Source organism: Phaseolus vulgaris, chromosome 11, assembly GCF_051622355.1.
Source record: "Phaseolus vulgaris cultivar YP4 chromosome 11, ASM5162235v1, whole genome shotgun sequence".
Taxonomy (NCBI): domain Eukaryota; kingdom Viridiplantae; phylum Streptophyta; class Magnoliopsida; order Fabales; family Fabaceae; genus Phaseolus; species Phaseolus vulgaris.
In genome coordinates this window covers 47817092-47822364 of record NC_143508.1, presented here as the reverse complement: position 1 = coordinate 47822364, position 5273 = coordinate 47817092, and the positions used below count along the sequence as shown (strand labels likewise).

The 5273-nt window shown below is 35.0% G+C and overlaps 1 non-coding gene across 1 annotated transcript; it reads right to left on the bottom strand.

Moving 5' to 3' along the window:
* Positions 1-785: 785 nt before the first annotated feature.
* On the bottom strand, positions 786-981 carry LOC137811993 (U2 spliceosomal RNA). Its single transcript, XR_011081216.1, has one exon. It is a non-coding gene; the product is annotated as a U2 spliceosomal RNA (small nuclear RNA).
* Between the last annotated feature and the right edge of the window lie 4292 nt (positions 982-5273).

Below are 5273 nucleotides of genomic sequence, written 5' to 3'. Positions count from 1 at the left end.
AAATGCTTCATCTCTTGAATCTGTGAAACCAGCCTCACGCTATGCCCTCCACTCTAAGAGTCAAGAGACCTAGGCCTTCACTAACGTCCCCATACTTAACTCTCAACTTGGAACGGACAGGCAAACATTTTGCAGACACAGGCCCAACCCAGCAAGTCTCAGTGTTATTCCATCACATTGATGCTCCCACTTGAGTCACAAGCTGGAGTAACTCAGCTCAGCAATCAGAGCTCTTGTCAGAAATGAAAAATTAAGATTGTAAAAAATTGTAAAAAAATTAATTTAATTTAATAAGAACAAATACTATATCATAAACATGCCTACAAACTTCTTGATGAATTAGATTTCTATTCAATAGTAAGGCACAACTTACTTGTATTGTTCAAGTAAGAGAATCCTATTAATGGCATTCCAAACATAATTTTTTTTACTATTGGTTGTTAGGCTCAATAAAGCACATGTTATGAAAATTAATAGTATAAACAAATAAAGATAATATGAGTATTAATAGTATAAACAAAACATGAGAAAAAACTAAGTAGACAAGTCAACTTATTGCAGCAATTGTGCTGAATGCCCCCACTTGTTGTAACTCACCTGCAATTTGGCACCCTTGACAGATAATATACAACCATTTCTGCTTCATTTTTTTAAGCTTTGAGAATATAACTGACAAAATAGGCTATGCATTTCCCTTACCAGTAGAGAGCAAACAAGATTACAATTTTAAACAAATTTGTATTCCATAACCATAATCCAGACACAAATTGTTAAACTGTTTTTGAGTGGGATGCAGAAGACTCATGCAATAGTGCAAAACAAGAGTCATGCATAAGAGTTCCAATAGCAAGCTATTGTAATGAACACTTTCCCTCAAAAAATAAATTTAATATAGTGTGAATCAATGATCCACATATCATATATTAAACTGATAAGAACAGATACTACACTTGATCTTAGCCAAAAGGTTGACATCGGTCTGCGTCCGGACGACTCGATATCAGCTCGAATCCGGAAAACTCAACATCGACCTCAACTCAGATGACTCGACAACGGCCCGGGCCCGAACGACTATACATCGGCTTGGGCCCGAACGACTCGACATCGGCCCGGGCTAGAACGACTCGACATCGACCCGGGCCCAAACGACTCGACATCTGCCCGGGCCTGCTCGACTCGACATCGGGTCGGACCCGCTCGGCTCGGCATCGGTTCGGGCCCGCTCGGCTCGGCATCGGTCTGGGCCTGCTCGGCTCGGCATCGGTCCGGGATCGCTCGGCTCGGCATCGGTCCGGGCCCGCTCGGCTCGGCATCGGTCCGGGCCCGCTCGACTCGACATCGGTCTGGGCCCGCTTGATATCTCTGTAATGCTAATGGGTTACATCTATGTTTGAGTGGTGGTTCAAGATTTAGTATGCTGTGTTTAAAACTTACCAGAGGTCTCATAATAAATTTCAATTAAAATTAAATATTTTAATGTTTATAAGAATATCTTAATCGTAGAATTATTAGCAACACATTACTATTTTCAGAAATCACTTGAAAATTTAAACCCTTAAACAAAATTATACTATAAGAAAACTAAAAGTACAAATTAGAATTTAACTTTAAAATATAACCAAGCAAAATCACTTGAAATAGTCTTTATTGATAAATGTTTTATTAATAGAAATTAGGATAAGAAATTAGGTCTTTCTTCTAAACTATTCCAAGGAGAGCATTGATCTTTCTCTCCAGTAAAAATCAAACATGGTCCATCTTCTCTAAGTAGTAACATCTATCGATATCCCTGTTTACTTTGTAAATATCAAACCTATGCAAGAAGTTAATTTTGAAACTCCACGAAAAATTATCATGAGGTTAAAGATGTTGCACACCAAGATCATCGTCAGTAGATTTCGAGTGAAGTAACAGATCTCGACCTCCTTGTAATTCATTTATGACAATCACAGTTGTTAGTGGTGATTTTGGTACAAAAAAAGCATGGCTTGTTGAAGGTAGCACAAGTAGCCAAAGTAAGAAAAAACTTCTAAGAGTCACTCACAAACATGGCTCCTTTTCCAATTGTCATGGTCTAAGTTTAGTTAGAATGTTATGATTATTAGTATATTTATAGGTATAATCATCAATATCAATATAATTAATAATATAGAAATTATTAATATTCATATATTTAATATCATTTTTATTATTATTCAAATTAATGATACTATTAATTATTACAAAAATATTATTAACATTATTAAATAATATTGAATATTATTAATATTATTAAATTAATTAATAATATTATAAAAATTATTATTCAATATTATTATTAAATTAGTATTATCGGTTGTTTCGAAGAAACAATCGGTTGTTTTTCTGCAGCAGTTAAAAACTTGTTTTTGAATTTTAACCATGAGCAGAAGGAGTTCAAAGCAGATGACATTGATTATAAAAAGATGGTTTAACCATAAGAAAGAACTTTGAAACAGAAATTGAGAACAAATAAAGGAAGGTCTTATCCTTATGTTAATTCTTCAATGAGCCATGTGCTTTATGATCAAGAGGTCTCTTTTCACTGTTAAGGTCTTTTGCATAGCATTGATTCAGCTTCAATGACTATCTTTTTCTTCAAAAGCTTGATCAGATGACTCAGTTCCTACTTTTTCTTTAGTTTTCCTACATAAAAGATTTCAAGCAGCAAGATTTGGTCCTCTTACAAATTTGGGTCCGTTTGACTTTTCTTTGCAGTTAGAAACTTCACATCCCTTAGGAATCCATTTCATAAAACCTCTTGGAACATAATATTTCCTTATTTTACAGAACCTAACAGAGTGGCCTTTCTTCATGCAGTAAAAGCATGTAACAACCGGTTGTTTTTCTGATTTTCTTGAAATTTTTTTTGAAAACTTATCTTACTTATTCTGTGGATTAAAGCCTAAACCAGCCTTTCCAAAAACACAGCTTTGAGATGCCAAGACATTCTCAAAGTTTGATTTCCCCTTTGCAAGCTTGTCCACAGTTTCAACAAGATAGTGAACCTTTTTCTCAAGATTTTCACAATTTTCGCAAATGAGAGTATCACACTTGCAAGAGGCATTTTTGAAATGATTTTCCAATTTTTCAAAATCACTTTTTGCTTTTTCCAGATCCTCTTCAAGTGATTTAACTCTCTTTTCAAGCCAACTGTTAAGATCTTTCAATCGGTTGTTTGAAAGAACCAATCTATTAGCTTCATCATGTGTTTCTTGAAAAGCTTCAAGTAATTCACTGTAATTTTGTTCATTTAAGGAAGCAGATGAACTTACCTCACTTGAGCTGCAAGATTCATCATCATTTTCAGCTACCAAACATATGTTTTCTTTTTCATCTTCACTTGATGAAGAACTTGATGATGACACCTCATTTTCATCCCAAGCTATGTAGGCTCTTTTTGTCTTGCCTTTCTTCTCCTTGTAGCTAGTCTTTTTCTCTTTGCTCTTGTTTGGACAATCTGTCTTTATATGACCTTGCTCACCACAACCAAAACAAGTATAGTTATTTGAATTGAAATCATTGGGTTTCTTGTTTCCATACTTATCCTTGTTGTTGTCTTTGTTGCGGTTTCTCTTTAGGAATTTGCTGAATTTTCTTGACAGCAAGCTAAGGTTTTCCTCATCATTATCATCACTGGAATCTTGCTTTCCCTTGTGCTTGGATGATTTCAAGGCTATGCTCCTTGTGTGCTTATCTTCACTCTCTTGAACATTGAGTCTATTCATCTCTAGCTCATATTCCCTAAGCTTTCCAAACAAAGAAGCAATACTTAATGATGTTAGATCTTTATATTCGGAAATAGCAGTTACCTTTAGTTGCCATGCTCTATCAAGACATTTCAAGATCTTGATGTTCAACTCTTCTTTATCAAAGGTCTTGTCTAGGCTCATAAGGTGATTGATGATGTGCGTAAATCTTTTATGCACCTCAACAATTGTTTCTCCTTTAAGCATTCTAAACATCTCATACTCTTGGATAAGAGCATGCTTTCTAGCTCTTTTCACCTCATTTGTTCCTTCATGAGTGACTTCCAAAGTGTCCCACATTTCTTTTGATGATTTGCATTGCGAGACCCTGAAAAACTCATCAAAATTTAAAGCAGAGGTTATAATATTATTGGCAATGCAATCGAATTTGGCCTTTTTGCTTTCTGCATCAGTCCATTGAGACCATGGTTTCTCAATGACAGATCCATCCTTTTCAAACTTTGGGATAAAAGGACCATTTTCAATTGCATCCCAAATTCCTTTGTCAAGAGATTCCATAAATATTTTCATTCTTACTTTCCAAAACTGGTAGTTCAAACCACAAAACAAAGGTGGTCTGTTAATTGAAGCACCTTCCCCAAAAGGTAGTCTATCAACCATTAAAAAAGATTTTTAGGATCAACTTGAATAACTTTCATGAACCAAGCTCTTGATGTCAATTGTTAGAAAAGATGGCTTTAAACTAGAGGGGGGGTGAATTCTTTAAAGAGGGTTTTCGCAAACTTTTCAAACAAGAATGAATTTATCTCAGGAAACAATTGATTCAGAAATTCAGTTGGCCAAAACAGCAAGCAAAAGCTGTAGTACTAGAAAAACAATCGGTTGTTTTTAAGAAACAATCGGTTGTTTATACCAGCAAACAACAAAATAAACTGAATTTAAAGAGTTAGAGATAGAAAGATTGTACACAATTGTTTATACTGGTTCACTCCAAACCCAGAGCTACATCCAGTCTTCTCAGAACCCTGAGGAAATCCACTAAGCAATCACACCTTGATCACTTACATAACAACCAAGAGAATGACCTTGAACACCTCAAGAAACACACTCTCCTTGGTCAACACACCAACACTAAGATTGCTGATCTTGATCCCCTCAAGAACACACAACCAATCTCAGAAAAACACAAAAACGAATACTTGTTCAACAGAGTACAAGGATTACACTTGTTACAAAAGATAATCTGAAATCAATACAAGCAGAATCCTATTCCATACACTTTGATCAATCACAAACTCTTAGTAATCCCAGCTCTTTGAAAAACTCAAAAACTCTTAGCAAAAACTTTGTCAAAGATTCTTAATTTGCAAAACTGTTTTTCTGAATATATTCAAAGATGTAGTTTGTTATCAAATCTTAACAAACTCTTAAATTGCATTAAAAGATTGGTCAAAGCATTTAATGATTGGAGCGTAAGCAATTAAAGCATTTAAAGCTCAGTCAAACAGAAAACAGTTTTTCTGTTATGGTCCCAAAACAAACAAT